Source organism: Xyrauchen texanus, chromosome 8 (assembly GCF_025860055.1).
Source record: "Xyrauchen texanus isolate HMW12.3.18 chromosome 8, RBS_HiC_50CHRs, whole genome shotgun sequence".
Lineage (NCBI taxonomy): Eukaryota > Metazoa > Chordata > Actinopteri > Cypriniformes > Catostomidae > Xyrauchen > Xyrauchen texanus.
In genome coordinates, this window is record NC_068283.1 from 16744539 (window position 1) to 16762410 (window position 17872).

The window sequence follows — 17872 nt, forward strand, 5'->3', positions numbered from 1 at the left end:
CGTACTCATTTGCAATCATGCAAAGAAAAAGATCATAGCCTTCCCTCATTTTCCAACAGAAAGAGTATTTTACAAACAATGCCCATCTTGAAGAGTTCTAAAAAGAGGAAAAGCAGTAAAAGAGAGAAAGGTTAAACGTTAAAACTAAAACTTCAAACAAGATTAGGAGTATTTCTATGACTCATTGTTTTATTATTCAAAGCAGTAGACAAAAAAAGTTATTCATGACAGACAAAAATCAAGTAGACACAACTATAGATGGAACAAAAAAATGCTTTTCATCATCTTTCTTAAATTTGATTAAGATTCCAAAATATGTGAACGTCCAGTGCTCTAAATCCAGATCTTCAGCTTTATATCAGAGATAACAGGATGAAAGTCAGCAGTGCATGACACCTCAGGTTATAGAGAAACTGTCTGTAACAACATATTCAAAATACAAATCTATTCCGTCGCCTCCATGCGCAAGACCTTTGTGGATTCAGCTATCATGGAACTTGTGTCAATCTGACCGTAGATGCCCACTAAAAATGCCTTATGGAGCAAAATATCAGCATGCTCTGAAAAAAAAAAAAAAAACTAAATATTAAATAAAGTAGTTTTTACAGTAATGTACTTACAATCTATTAGGCAAGGCAATGTAAATGCATAAACTCCTGTCATGACTATCTAAAGCTGGTAAACCTGGTAACTTTTGCATAATGGGGACTGTTTACATAGAGAAAAGTCCTCCCACAAGAATTACAATATGTTGGTAATGCATAACCTGAAGTTCATCCACCTAGAACAGTAGTCCTACCTCTAAAAGGGAGATTTAGACATCTTTACAGCTCAAATAACACATTTTTGTATGGAAGAATGAATATAAGTGCTTTACCAAAAATACAAGCTGCACATTTCAGCTTTTTAAACACTCTGGAATGCCTTGCGCCACAGACTTTCTTTGTAAGTGCATTACTGTAAATTTAAATGGTACCTGCTTTTACAAAATGAGGGACAAGTCAAAATTATTTTAATGTGACAGCATGTCACAGTAGCTGTTTTAAGTTGTACTGAACCCAAGACATTCCTTTAAAACAAACAAATTAAAAAAACTAAACAAAACATTGCTTCACTAAGTATGGTCAGAACTTGTTTGTATACCTTGACACCTTGTCACATACTCAGGCAGGTTCCTCAGGGCTGTCTGCACCACATCAAAGTTCCCGCTGCCCAGACAGTACATGAAGGTTGGCAGGAATTCAGCAGCCATACTTAAGTCAGCAAAGATAACAAAAAGAGCACATTTGTACATGGAATTTAGATTTGATCTACATTTAATAATCTATAGACTGAAAGGAAGCGCCATCTGACCTGGGGATGTTCTGGATACATCGCAGGGCCAGACTGAATGCCAAGTTGCGGCATACCTCCTCAGGCGAACTCATCAGCCTCTGGAGATCATTCTGATATTACATGTCAGATTAGTTGTACTTGTTTAATCTTGCTAATTTTTGTCAATAGACCTTTTGCACAGACTGTGATGACATGTCTGCCTAATTTAGCAGCGTAAATATCGCAATTGTTTTTATCTTGTAAATGTTTTAAATATTGAGAGTAAATTTATAACATTATGCTTTGTGTTATATTACCCCGGAATTAGTTTGAAAAAAACAATTACTACAGCTGTAAGGAGGTTTCTATGACAGCTTCTGAGACAGTGACAGTAAATTTGGCATCTTCTCACATTTTACTGTCTTAATCCACTGTTCTGGAAAATCATTCAAACGTAATAGTGGATTTTATGGGGGGTCTTGGAGCAAATGGGTAAGTAAAAATAATATTTCCTATGATCTCCTATTCGCTCCTGTCAAAGATTACCCTGCAAACGTTTACTTCCACGTTCCAAAACCCGGAGTGTGAAAAAGGTCTACTGTGCAATCACCATGTACTTACAACAAAATACTGAATGATTTCAGGATTCCTTTTAGATTTCTCATCCACTTCTGTCAAACATATCTAAAAGAAAGAAAAAAAAAAATAGTTTGTTAAAGAAATTGTTTATTATAAATAACACATACCTTAAAGTGTTAATTATTTTTGTTGAAATAATTATAATAAATTATAAGCATAATTTTGTATTTTATACAGTCTGTGCAATTTTTTATATTTTATTTATAAAGATATGTTATTTATATAAATATTGACTGTATATATACAGAATATACAGAGTATTCAAAAACTTTCAAGGTGTTTACCTTTTACAACAGTTTATGCATTGGAAGGAGATGTACAGTACTGTACAAAGGTTTTAGGTACTTAAGATGTTTCACAAAAACATTTGTCTTAAGTTGGTTATTTATATTTTCAGCTTTAGCGTACATTAAAAATACATTTTAGACTCCCAAACAAATAGAAAAGGTTAGAATAGAAAAACAGAGTGCTCTGCAAGAGATAGCATTGCCTCCACAGAGCCCCCCACTTAACTTCGAGTCAGTGTGAGATTACATAAAGAGACAGAAGTAACTGAGACAGCCTAAATAGATAGAAGAACTGTGGTGAATTCTCCAAGAAGCTTGGGACATCCTATCTGCCAACAACCAAGAAAAACTGTGTCCAGATGTACCTAGGGGAACTGGTGCTGTTTTAAAGGCAAAGGTGGTCACCCCAAATATTGATTTAGCTTTTTTATGTTCACTGGACTTTGTATGACATTAAGTGATAAATTAAAACTAATTATCTCATTATTTTTAAAGACATCCTCACAAAGCAACATTTTTCACAAGTGCCTAAAACGTTTGCACAGTACTGTAAATATTCAACATGGCGGAGGAGAGAACGGTTTCAATAGTGAATGACTATGCACACCGGCTGTATATTGCATATATATATACCGTATACTATATAACCTGTATATTGCGCACCAGCTACTGTGAAATACTCAGGGAGACATCTGCTCGGACGTCTACTTTTACACTGAGAAAATAGGTTGACCAGAATTCCCATTATCTTCAGCAAGCTGACTAACACTACACTGCAGCTTGGGAGTGGAAACAGATGCAGGTAATCACACAAGCTCAATCGCTCTCTCTCTCTCTCTCTCTTACACTCTCAAACACATACTCACACACACACACACACACACACACACACACACACACACACACACACACACACACACACACACACAGACACACACATTCTTTTTCTCCAATGACTTGTTAGAAACAGCCCAAGTCATCATTACTAGTTCTGACGTGATGGTTATGAATTAGTAACGGAGGCTTGTGCGCATCTTTTGAACTTGCAGTTCCTGATCTGTGGCGTAAGAAAGTAGTTCCTAATTTGAGATTTCTAGGTCTCAATTTTTTAGGTATGTACAGTTTTGCCATTTACTTTGTAGAATGGTTGGGCAATATACCAGTAGACATGATTGTAGAAATTTGGCAACCAGTACACATTTTGGATTATCATCTGTATCGCAGTTCTGCAAAACCACCAACGCATGGCAAGAAATGTGCACCTCATTCTATTCACATAACACGTACGCAGTATACATTGTTTGAGAAATGGAGGATGACTGAGTTGCTTTATGTGAGACTGAGAGAATTGAAGAATCAGGGTTTTTCAGGTACTGACAATTTTTTGGCAGCACCAAAGCAAAATTTTGGGCCGCCGAAGCAAATTCAATTACATTAATTTCACGTTCTGAATGTCTTCTCATCAGACAAAGCTGTGTTTCACGTGACTTTCACACGTGCTATCTCTGGAACCTGAAAGTGCGTGCGAGTCTTGCAGGCTTCCAGATTGGGCTCCACACACACTTGAGCTATTCAAACCGGTTTCTCTCTATCGTGGCACAAACTTCAAAACTTGCTTGATCCATTTAAATTCTGAGTTTTTACCTTGAAGTTATATGAAGTTAAACAACTCAAAAGACAAGAGCCTGACATTTTAACCAACACTCACGAGGAAAACAGCTAAAACAATGTGTCGTGCGGTTTTCTTTTAAACTAAACAATATAACCCTTAATAAAATTCAGTTCGAATGATGTTACGATATTAGAAAACAAACCAGCTTTGCTTTCAGATATTCAAATATTGTCTACAGAGATTACTTAAACCATTAAGAGCCTAATCAAATGTTTTATATCATATTTAATAATACAAGTCAACAACATCAGACTGATTTTAAATGTGTAGTTTACAAACTTTACCTCCCTTTTTTGAAATTGTCTTGATTAAATGTCTTTTAGCTACCGATAAGAGTGTAGTACAATCAACTCAATTTCTGTATGGACCTACCTGTTTAAGTCCCCAGCACACTTCCAGTGAAGTGCTTCTTTGTTCTTCGCTCAGAGGAAAAACAATTTTTAGTAATAAAGGACTTAAATTTGTATCTGTTTCTCACCCACACCTATCATATTGCTTCTGAAGACATGGATTCAAAGACTGAATTCATGTGGATTACTTTTATGCTGACTTTATGTCACTTTAGAACCTTAAAAATTATTGCCACCATTCACTTGCATTGTGAGGACCAACAGAGCTGAGATTTTCTTCATCAGTGTTCAGAAGAAAGTCATATACATCTGGGGTGGCATGAGGGTAAATGATGAGAGAATTTTCATTTCTGTGTGAACTATCCTTTTAAGAGCATTTGAGTAGATTTATTTCAGCTCATTTTGAAGACTAATACAATTTTTTTAAATAAAATCAAACAGATGTAGGTAAGTTTGCACCAGCTTGCTAATAACTCTGCATGCAAGTGTGTTCACGTTGACTGACTAAACAATGTGATGGGTATTACAGTAGGTGGAGCTCTAGGTCACAACTACCGATGGCAGTAAGAAGGTGTTTAGCAACCGGTACAAAGATTCCCTAAAATGTTGCCCTAACATGCCATTACGAACCATCAAAACTAACTCAAAAACACCTTTGATTTGGCCAGACTTAGTCCTAAATGACATCACATCTGTTCGTCCTTCGATTTCATATGAAGTGTGCAGGGGCCATTATTTTCGCAGCAAAATAGTTTGTTAGGAAGCAGTAGGAAAAAGTCTAACCCTCAATGGCTTCTCCTTTGGAGATCTTCTTCAAGCACTTGGACATGTCGGCTGCAGTCAGAGGCACGGAGGCTGAGATGTTGACTAGCGGGAGAGAGCCTGAGGATGAATCCTCAGCTGAAAAAACTAATAAAGACAGGGGGTTTACATGAAGAGCATCTAACGTGTTTATCTGTCTCTTATGAAGTGGGGTGTTAGGAGCCCTACCATCTCTGTCCTCAGCAGAGCTCTCAGAGGAACAGGACTTCACAAGCAGAGTCAGTCCAGCGAGCAAAGACTTGAGCTGTACCAGGTCTGGATAATCTGTAGAGAGTCCCCTGAAAGAAAAATAAGGATACTGTTTAGATAACAAGCAATAGGTTACAATATAAGATAAATCAAATTGCAACACAGTGAATGCTTTGAAAATGCAGGGAAGAGCCACGCAAGCAAAAGAGTGTTTCTGAATGAAAGGCACAGCAGATGCTGCATCATGGGTAATGTATTTTTGGATGAACTGCACAAATTTGTTTATGATCATCATACGGGATGATCTCCTAAAGTTCTGCAAGGATGACACATTAAAAAATACAAAAGAAAATTTCCCACCATAGATTTGCTTGTACTGTTTAATTCTAACAAAAACAAACATTTATACAGAGTGTAGAAAACAGATAAATTATTTAGCCCAGTATAAGGCTTTTAAAGACTACACTTAACCCTGAATTAAAACCTAAGGTCAATTGTTAACCTGGGTTAACATTTTGAAGCATGGCAAGCTCATAATTGTACTTAGAACCCTTTTATTACTCAAAATGTTTTTAATGCCACAATGCATCTAAAATCTTATGCAAAAATAAATCAATAAATGCATAGATTAAATAAATAACTTAAGAAAAAATAATACTATTTGTGACTTTGTTGATTGTAGGAAGTCAGTGTTCACTGTTATCTATCCCTGTAGAACATTGATGAAGGACAGCAGACAGTCCTGCAGTGCCCTCTGGTGGTCAGAGAACATCACTGAAGAAGGTCAGATGTTTCTGCTGCCTAAAGTCCTGCAGGTTCAAAGGGAAGGAGAGCAGGAGAGCAGCGATCATGGGCAGGTGTCTGAAATAAATTATATATACAGTGTGTTTATGTGCACTTTTAAAACTTAAAAAAGGTGAATTGCAATGTATTTAACTTCCTTAAAACTTTTACAAATGAAACTGATTAGTCAGCTGGAAAATTGTAAGGTGGGACTTTTATCCATTGGGATTTGATTTTGTTGTAAAAAGTAGTAGGCCTATTCTGTCCTACAAAGGCAAAACACAGTCAAGTCACATTTGGTCAAAATTTTGTAATGACAAAAAATCGTGTCTCTTAGACTATGATCTGTCAAGTGAAAACAGGTTTATCTCAACTGTGCTAAGATTCAGAGAAAAATGAGTTTGAAAATTTGATAATCCACAATTAGATGGACCATAAAAAACGTTGACGCCGTTTCAATGTAGTTACTGCATTTTGGCTTTGTAACACAGTATTATATTCCCCCTGTCCATGTGGCCTTGGTTAAATGAGCAGAAACATAAGGTATTACATTTTGATGAAACATTATTAAAAATATATAAATAAATAAATAAATAATGCAAAATAAAAACAGAGACGTTTCAATGTTGATTTCATGTTATCTTTGAAGTCTAAACAAATGCAGCACTGGATTACAAAACCAACCATGACTTTTAAAGCATGTCCTATTCTTAAGCTAAACTAAACGCACCTGAGCAAAAGCACTGGATGTGACACAGCTAGCTTCCTGCAGGCCAGATTGGCATCAGACACACGGTTCTCCGCTGTTTTGGAGCCTCCTGTGTCAGCTAGCAGACTGATGAGATGATGCACCAGAACATCCAGCTGTGCACAAACACAAATACACACAGGCACACACATCAAGTAATTTTCAATTGTAAAGCACTTTTTTATAAACACATATTGTTTCAAATTAACTTAACAGCAAATTATGCTGTAACAGGAAATTATGCTGTAATTCCTACAATGCCTTAGGCTATGTTCACACCGAGCAGAATGTGAGCCAAATCAGATTTTCTGCTCAAATCTGATTTTTTATAAGGCTCTTCACACGACATTTTAAATGTAGCCCATATCAGACAACAGCCGACGCTTGTTAACTGACCCGCATTCATATAACACTCCCTCAGCATGTGTATCAAACTCTGGCATATTTAATATTATAATATGAATAATCTATTCAATTGCATTTCCAAATATAAGTAGCTGTTTTTTTTAAGCGAATAGGAATCTTATATGTCATCAAGTGATGGTGAAAGACCGTCTTGATGGATAAAGTATTTAAAAAAAAAAAGTAATTTGCTTTTGTATGGTGCAATTTAATTATCAGAGTATAATATTACTTAAAAGCGAAACACACCCTAAACAGGAAAAACAGCATAACATATACGTAAGGTAAGAGTTGACTTGCTTGCATTCACTTTTTGATGCAGTTTGAGAAATAAAGAAACTGTGTTTTCTACACGGGTGACATGAGTAGAGCACTCTCTGCATCTTTTCGTGCACATAGTCCAAACGAATCGCTGAACCCAACTGTTGAGCCTTTAATTAGGGTATCTTTCCATAAAATAAATAAATAAATGCTTTACCTAGAAAAGATATGACTCGCAATTATTGGTTTTAAACCATAACACTCCTTTATACAGTGATGTGAAAAAGTATTTGTCCCCTTCCTTATTTCTTCTATTTTTGTGTATTTTTCATGCTAAATTGGTTTAGATCTTTAAATGAGATATAGCATAAAACAAGGGCAACCTGACTAAACACAAAATACAGTTTTCAAATATATATTTTTTGATTGAAGCAAAATCTGAAAAACGAACTGCCCCCTTAAACTTCACAGCTGGTTGTGCACCTTTAGCAGCAAAAACTGCAACCAAACGCTTCCGATAACTGGAGATCACTTTTTCACAACACTGTGGTGGAATTTAGGCCCCACTTTTCTTTGCAGAACTGATTTAGTTCAGCCACATTGGAGGGTTTTTGAGCATGAACTGCCCGTTTAAGCTCCTGCCACAGCATCTCAATCAGGACTTTGACTAGGCCACCCCAAAACTAATACTTTTTCTTCTTTTGAGCCATTCAGAGGTGGATTACTCCTATGCTTTGGATCATTGTCTTGTTGCATAATCCAGTTGCGCTTGAGCTTCAACTCACAGACTGATGACCGGATGTTCTCCTTTAGGATTTTCTGGTAGAGAGCAGAATTCATGTTTCCCTCAATTATTGAAAGTTACCCTGGACCTGAAGCAGCAAAGCATCCCTACACCATCACACCACCACCACCATGCTTGACCGTAGATATGATGTTCTTTTAGTGGAATTCTGTGTTTGATTTATGCCAGATGTTACGGGACCTCTGTCTTCCAAACAGTTCCACTTTCGACTCATCAGTCCACAGAGCATTCTCACAAAAGGTTTGAGGATCATTTTTTGTGACTTCACTGGTGAGTCGTCGCTGTGCTCTAGAAGGAATTTTGGAAGGTCGGCCACTTCTGGGAAGGTTCACTACTGTGCCAAGTTTTCTCCATTTGGAGATAATGGTTCTCACTGTGGTTCTTTGGAGTCTTTGAAATAGCTCAGTAACCCTTCCCAGACTGATGTATTTCAATCACCTTTTTCCACATCATTTCTGGAATTTCTTTTGACCTTGTCATAGTGTTCTACTGGGTGAGACCTTTTAGCCAACTTCATGCTGCTGAAATTGTTCTATGTTGGTGTTGATTTGATTAAACAGGGCTGGCAGAAATCAGGTCTGGGTGTGTCTAGTCCAGCTGAACCTCATTATGAATGCAGTTTCATAGAAGGGCCAATACTTTTTCAAACAGGCCTAGTTGGTATTGGACAACTTTTTTGCTGCAATAAATAACATTGTCATTTAAAAACTGTATTTTGTGTTTACTCAGATTGCCTTGTTTTATGTTAGATTTTGTTTGAAACTTTTTTGTGAGTGAAAAAAATCTGATTTGGGCCAACACAATTACCTGTGAACATAGCCTTAAAGTCCTCACTGAGCAGTTTAAAGGAGAAATTATATTTAAAATATTACCTTAAAACTCTTGTGTCTTTATGTCCTCAGTGAGCAAGCCAAATGTGACAGCTGATGCAAGGAACCCATAACTCCATGAGGTGGTATTTAATGGATAAAGAATAATCTTGGGAGAAACCAGGCTCAACAGGCGGAGCCAGTTCCCCTCAGATATTAAGCATGAATATGACGCCAATTTTAGTTTTCTATGTGTAATACAGGTCATGTATTATTTGAGTGAACTGAGTAGATGTTGGTTGGCAATGTTTAAAACTAAAGGATAAGGACTGAACTGTAAGATTAATGATTTTGAAGTCCATCCTGAATTGACTGCGGAAGTTCACATAGATGCAGCGTCCTTTGTTATTTGGCAGATGAAGGCTTTAGTTGCCATAAAATGTATTGTCTATCTATTCCACTTTAAGAGAAGTGATGCAAGCAGCAGTCAGAAATGTGTTACTTGCTGTTCTATTGGATTGCTGTTGATAGTAGTTTACAGTACACAAACAAGCAAAGTATTAATCTCCCCAAACACTGTTAACAGGAAGCTCGTAATCTGATGTGTCACAAGCTGCAGTGGATACCTTGTAGGTGCTGCCGTCGGCTGCTCCCTCTCCTCTCAGTGTGGTCTCTTGTAGGCGAAAGTGTTGGATGATCTCCAGGAAGTGTAGGTAGATCTGCAGCAGCAGCGTCTGGCACCTCTTACTCATTATACTGCAATAACAGCATCAAACATGTGAAAAGAAAAACAAGAACTTCAACAGACACAAAGTGCCAACACACTTAATTCCATAAACAGTGGCCATGAAATTACCTTACGTTATATTAAAGCCAGTTAAAAGGCCACACTACAAACGCCTCATAGAAACACTACAAACTTTACAAAAAGAGATTTTCATGGCCTAACCAGAAAAACACCAAAGTGGCACGACCAATTTAACAAAGTCTTCATGTTATTACTGACTGAAGAACACACACACACACACACACACACACACACAGTTGTGTTTCCATGTTTTATGGGGACTTTCCATAGACATAATGGTTTTTATACTCTACAAACTTTATATTCTATCCCCTAAACCTAACCCTACCCCTAAACCTAACCCTCACAGAAAACTTTCTGCATTTTTACATTTTCAAAAAACATAATTTAGAATGATTTATAAGCTGTTTTCCTCATGGGGACCGACAAAATGTCCCCACAAGGTCAAAAATTTCGGGTTTTACTATCCTTATGGGGACATTTGGTCCCCACAAAGTGATAAATACACGCTCACACACACACACACACACACACACACACACACACACACACACACACACACACACACACAGTTGTGTTTCCATGTTTTATGGGGACTTTCCATAGACATAATGGTTTTTATACTGTACAAACTTTATATTCTATCCCCTAAACCTAACCCTACCCCTAAACCTAACCCTCACAGAAAACTTTCTGCATTTTTACATTTTCAAAAAACATAATTTAGTATGATTTATAAGCTGTTTTCCTCATGGAGACCGACAAAATGTCCCCACAAGGTCAAAAATTTCGGGTTTTACTATCCTTATGGGGACATTTGGTCCCCACAAAGTGATAAATACACGCTCACACACACACACACACACACACACACACACACACACACACACACACACACACACACATGTTGTGTTTCCATGTTTTATGGGGACTTTCCATAGACATAATGGTTTTTATACTGTACAAACTTTATATTCTATCCCTAAACCTAACCCTACCCCTAAACCTAACCCTCACAGAAAACATTCTGCATTTTTACATTTTCAAAAACATAATTTAGTATGATTTATAAGCTGTTTTCCTCATGGGGACCGACAAAATGTCCCCACAAGGTCAAAAATTTCGGGTTTTACTATCCTTATGGGGACATTTGGTCCCCACAAAGTGATAAATACACGCTCACACACACACACACACACACACACACACACACACACACACACACACACACACACACACACACACACACACACACACACACACACACACACTTGTCCAGCCAAGTAGAGGCTTTCCTACCCACACTTTGTTGGCTAATTGTGGTTTATGCTCGCTAATCCACTTTTGTGCTCACGAGCAGAAGATACAGAGAGAATGCCAAACAAACACACAACTGTTTATCCAACACCAGAGCAAATATGCACTTTACATGGCAACATTAACCGAGCACATTTTTGACCAGAAGACAGCTTAGCCCGACTTTAAATATTCTAATTCTGGGGGTAATTTTTCGTTTGACCTTGTCCAAAGTTTTTTCCCCCTCATTAAGGGGGTTTAATAACCAAAGGCATATTCATGAAAAGAGGGGGGCCGCAGCCACAAAGAGCTGCAGTCTGATCTCTCTGACAGCCCAGTCTGAGCTGCGATGCACAACAGAAGCCAAAGGGAGAGCTTGAATCTTAATCCTTGTGCATTCATTATACTACAGTGAGCTCGCTCAAAGATCAGAGCTAAACGACTTGAGCTGTCCCTCATTTCACACCACAAAAACTAATTACAGCTCCAGCTATTGTGCCTAACGGAGAGTGTTTCTGCAGCAAGTAGTGGAATGGCCTGCTATCATGCACATTTATCAAGCCCTTTTAAGAGGTATGGAGGAAGTTCAGTTATTTTGCTTTGTGATGGCAGAGAGTTTGGCCATATGTTTGGTAACATGATTCAAACCATGAGCTCCACTTGACACTCATGTCCTTGCTGTTAAATGCTTTTGCCCATTAATGCTAATATGTAATTAGCTAATAAGTGCCTAATCTGATTGGCTGGTTTGATGACTTTATATCAGTCCACTTAGAAACAGAGTCATGTTCACAAGGCTCCAGGTTGACGAAACATGCACTTATGAGAATGAAATAATCATTGGATTTGCCAAAGTTTGCCAGGTTAATGACATCAATTCTTTTTAAGATATTCAGAGTTTCGTTGGTGGCACATAGTAGCAAGTAAGCTGGATATCCATGATCACAACTTTAAATTCTGCTTTGTATTCTTAGTCCATGTCTGTGAAATAGTCTATACTGGGGTTTTGTGTTCTCTACACCTTTTTATTGCACCTAAATGGCATGTAATGACTAGGGATGTGCATGATATGTGTCAATATTCAGTTAGCAGTTCGAAACACCATTATTCAAATATAAAAATTGCTATTTGGTTATTTTACACGTGCAATAGGGGTTTTCAACCTGACCCGAACTCAATGAGTTCCGACTAGCCTCCGGCTAGGTTTGGGTCAGTTTTTCAAGTATAGGGTGAGTTAGGGGCTGTTTAAACATGTTTTATACAGTAAACACACGCTGGACAGACCTCTATGACTTTTGCACTGAATCTCACTGTTATTTCTTTCAGTGTCTCACACAGGATCACCACATTTTTAGATATCAAGTTAAAAAGAACTATTTTTAAAAATGCATCTCAAAACACCTGCATTGAGTTTTATTAGTTGTGCTGCATTCTACAGAAGTTCAGCTTGCAAAGATGACTTAATCTGACTGTTTGTTACACCATTAAACATGATTCCAGGTTGATTTTCCTCCGTGCAATGTTTCAGCACTTTCTAAACATTACAAACATTAAAGACAGTGTTTTTTCCCTTGTTCTCTTTTGTGTATATTTCAGGGCTGCCCTCAACCAAAGATTTTTCTAGTTGACCAGTCGTCACACATTTATGATATTAAGTTCTGAGTTCCAGGTCTGAGAAAGAATGTTATCAGTAACATTGCTAACACTGTTCTACATTACAGAGAAAACTAAACTGTATTAAACTGTAATAAATACTTTGCCCGTAGACATCCATGAATGCGCTTGGAGAAACATTTTATTCTATTATTAATAACAGATGACAGAAAAGCCATCTATGCGCATGTATGACACACTGTTTGTTCGGAGGCGTGCAGTCTTGTGGACCACACGTATGTAAAAGGTTCTCACTCTTTCTTTGTTTCTGTCTTCTGAATTTACTTATAATTTTTTTTTTTTTTTTGAGAGAGAACAGTATCGTCTATGAGTGCTGCAAAAGACCTCCGACATCTGAGCTCTGGAGGTGTTTTGAGTCACTTTATTTCCACAGAGCAGTTTATTGTGAACGCAACTCTGCAGCCTGTAAAATTATACAAACTATATAAAATAATACAAAAACACATTCACCTCGAACCATGATTTATATTTTAGTGATTATTATCATCATTATAATGATTATTTTTACATTTATAATTGTTTTTATGTCTTCATTTGTGTAAGTTATAGATATATATGTATTGTGAAGGAGGGAATAAAAAATGTATTCACACACATGATGTATTTCCCGGACAGTGAAATACCCAAGAGAATGCACAGATGAAGTAGGTTCTTTGTCAGAGAGATGTTGCCCGTCAACTATTGTAAATCCATCTTTCAATAATTTTAACAACACATTTTAATTGCATTAAAAGTTTTTCAGGTTTCTTTTGAAATTTATGTAAAAATAAATAAAAAATAAAGTTCAAAGTTTGAAATCAAGGTGTCTTGCTTTATTGTGCAGGCTTAACCCTAACCCTGCTTAACAAAAATTACCCCATAGTACCACCTAGTGTCCAACCAGCTGTAATACCGGTGTTAATCGGTAAACTCACGAGACACCTTTTGCAACTAGATGAGCAAAATTACTCGTACATGAAATGCATTTGGAGAGGAGCTCGCGAACTGGATTGAGTCTTGTCGCATTTTGCGGGTGCTATATCACACCCTGGTTGTACATAAAAAATAAAAAATGTTCATAAAACTCTATGCATGTGCGTGTGTTGGAGAAGCACTTTTATTGCACTCAGAGCTCACTGCACGCACACATCAAATCAGACACGCATCGGTGGCTTTTCTTTCATCTGATCTTCAAAATATAATCACGTTTCATCAAACTCGCGTCTTTGTGTCTAATTCATTGCAATATAACACTCCAAGAAGTCTTACAGGTCGCCTCCCACAGTGGCTGGTACATCAGCAAAATACTCTGCATGAAACATCCGCATTTGGCGGGTGTTCATTTCAAACCTTGTTCACTAGAAGTAGGCTGTAAAATTCGGGAGAAAGGAAATCAAAACAGTGTCATTGACATCAAGCTTTGCAATTGCACCCACACTTTCTGTAGGAAAAGTCTCTCTAGGAAGTTTCAAACGTTCATGTGTTGGGTGAATGGTGACAGACCCGGCGAGCCACCTGATTTTTAACAAAGAGCCACATGTGGCTCGCGAGCCATAGGTTCCCGACCCCTATGCTAGACCATGGTTCCAACAGTTAAACTGACCTTTAATTGAAGTGACAGTTCACTGGCAATGCAATGAACACAGATCCTGTTCTATTCTAAAATTCTAAAAATTACTTTCTAAAAAACAATTTGTTTTGGTGTATATATTTATCATGTATTTTGAGGTAGAAAGACAGAGCTTTTCATAATATTGCATATGATAAACAACTCAAAAAGCAAAAGATTCGGTTACATGTCTCACCACATCTTAACATAGCTGATGAGATACTCAGTGACATTCTTAACATTATCCAGGTCTGAATGGAGACAGCTATGCAGCAAGGGCAGGCGGGACTGGAGTAGAGAACAGGAGACCTGGTCCAGAGTGTTTTTGGAGCTGGGTGAGTCACAGCAGTTCAGCTCTGACTCAGACAGGATGAGGTCCACCAGACTCATTAGCTCCTCAGAACTCAGCTTCAACACAAACTTCTCAGTGCACTTCTGCAAAGACACATCCAACCCCAACACATACTTTGATGCCAAAATCATCTCTTATACATTAGCTTATAAAATGTATGGCCACACAGTCTAATTTTGAGCTACTGACCACCAAATGTACACAGATCTGAGTAATGATAAAACTTGTCTTAAATACTGTTGTAGCATTTTATTATATCTTTCTTGAGATCTATTACTGGATAACCTGAAATGAGCAAGCATAACACCCCACCACATTGCTAAATAATGAAAAGGTGCGTGAACTTATGCTAATGTTTTTACATTTGTTAGGTTTTGTTAGTTTTAATAAATGGTCTTGGCATTAACTTTAGTCTTAATCTTAACTCTGGTCAAACCTGGGGAGTTTTCTGATCTCGCCCCTGCCAGATCCAAGGAATGTGACTGCAGGCCAAAAGGAAGTCTAGAGCTGAGTTAGTGTCCAGTCTGGAGAACAGATAAATTATAGATTCACACACTGTGGAGGAGTGAGACCAGAAAAAGACATGTGGCTGATAAGGAGAAGGAGCCACTCACCCCTGCTCTCTGTTTTTATTGAGCAGAGAGCTGTTGCATTGGTGCAGATTGCTCCAGTTGGACTGGTGCGTGAGCAGCGACAACAGTTATGGCCTGTAGGATGGGGCCACACTCAAACCACTGCCTTTGGCCTGGGAGTTACACACTAATGGTACATAACACAGAGTCTCGAATAGCCAAACTCTTGACTGGCCACTTATTCTGGTTGTTTACATGATGTATGGGGGCACAATATAGAGGTCTTTTTAACTGCTACTAATATCTAAAAGAAAATTCAGAATCTTCTAAAATGACATTCAATGAACCTCACAAACTTGGGCAACATCAGCGATTAGTTCTTCTTCTGCGCTCTTGTAGACCTGGACATGTAAACCTGGCTTTGTTTCCCGGCAGACTAATGAAAACCTGTACACCAGCCAATTAGATTGGAGCTTGGCGTTTTGAGTAAACACATTTAATTGTGTGTCTGTGGGCAGTCCGGCTGAGGCCGAGACTATCTGTCCATTTTACCTTGTTTTGGGCAAAGAGCAGCTTCTGCTGAAGATCAGAGCACACAGAGGTCACCTCGGGATCAAGTAGCTCCAACCAGTTCCAACCAGTCCACTAACAGCCCTGAGCACAAGCCAGGCTTCTTTGACTCAGACCTGCTAGGGAGGATACACATCCTTCCACAACTCATACAATACAATATATTCTCAATAGTGGTCAGAAAAATCATGACACATCACTTAGAAAATAATCTCACACTGCGTAATTGGTTACCATGCATCTCACTATAGTAACTTGGGCAGAATTATAAAAAAAGGGTATCCAAATTTTACTATATTCCTTCCACACCTAGAAACAGTTTCACCAGCACAAAATAAGGAACGCTATCAAGTGATGAGGCACTGTAGCCATGATTTTAAGAGTGAGTCATCATGCTCACATTTTGGAATCCACCTCTACTTTCACTCCTCGCTCCTCTGTTTCCTGTAGCAGCAGAGAGATCACCATGGCAACAGGGCCCGCTGTGTCTCCTGGGGTTCCGGACTCCATACCGACAGTCATAAGCAGGGACAAAAGGTCCTCTAGATATGGGGACTTTATCTCCATGAGCCCCTGCAACACTAAATCACACACATTTTTGTTGGTAATGCTTTACAATAAGATTCTATTTGTTAACTTAAGTTCTACCACTGGTCTTGATTCTGATTGGTTGATGTTGTAAGGTTTGCAATTATTTTCCAGTTAATGCACGGCTATGACAATTTGTTGGCAGATTTGATCTCATGCATGTGTACATAATTTTAAACATATTTTTCTTTATGTGCATTGCTTTTTTCTCATGTTAACTTAGACACTCATTACAAAAAGTGTTTCCTTTTTTTCTTCTTTATTATTTTTACAATTTTTGCACCAAAAATGAAAAACAAGCCATTGCAGCCAAGACCACATTGCAAAAATGAGAACTATCACATGCTTGGTTTCTGAGTAATCCTGACTTTAGGCCTCCAGCACCACTAACTTGGATCCATATTTCATAAGTCATCCCTGGCTGATGGAGCCATTGCTGGACATAAACAAATTCTTTAGTGGAAGAGTGGTTCAACTGTGTGAGGTTGTTTTGTTTTGAAGAGGTTTCACAGTGGCATGGTCAAATCATTAAAAGAAACAAATTCAGGACAGTGGCGGTGATGCCGGGGCATGACTCAAACAGCCACCCGGAGAGACTGACTAATGCTGGCAACCACTCCAACAATAAGCACAACTCTGGAGATCTGACTTGTCCTTCTCTCCTCATCTTTTGGCCTTAAGTTTGCCACAGACACTTCAACAACAAGAGCTATTCAAAAATATTTTCCATGGCATGCATTAGAGAACACTATGTAGGAGCTATAATTTAAGTTAATAACATTATACACAGACATTATAATTTACCATTATTGGTCAATTATAAACCGATCTAAATCTGATACTGTGTGTTAGTTATGGTCTTTAAAGCTCTAAAAATGACATACAAGAACTAAAAAAGCACCAATAATGTATTCCATATGACTTGTGCATTATATTCAATGTCTCTTTAAGCCATACACTAGTTCTGTGAAATGCAAAAGGCTGCATTTAATAAGTAAATTACTAGTCTGCATGCGCAGCACGTTTCGGTTAATGAGCGCTGCTCTGTTGTCACAAACTCATACATAGCATGCGCTGGGTTCATGATGCACTGCTGTTTTTGTGCTACACACAAAATAGTCTCAGAAGTAGAAGCTTGATAGTTCAGTTCACTTATAACATGCATTGAAAACGTCATTGGAGAAAAATTGCCCTAGAAAGCATGCCCTTGTTCAAACAAACTTTGAGGTCTTCTTGCTGTGTTCCAGCTAAATAAAAGGCCAACATTGTGACAAAATAAATTATTCTTGTATAACTCTAACATTATTATTATTAACAGTAATATATTACAACTTACATTAATA

General features: G+C 37.8%; 1 pseudogene; it reads right to left on the bottom strand.

Moving 5' to 3' along the window:
* Window positions 1-315: 315 nt before the first annotated feature.
* The window catches only part of LOC127648101 (integrator complex subunit 1-like), a 42942-nt pseudogene continuing 25385 nt past the window's right edge, over window positions 316-17872 (bottom strand).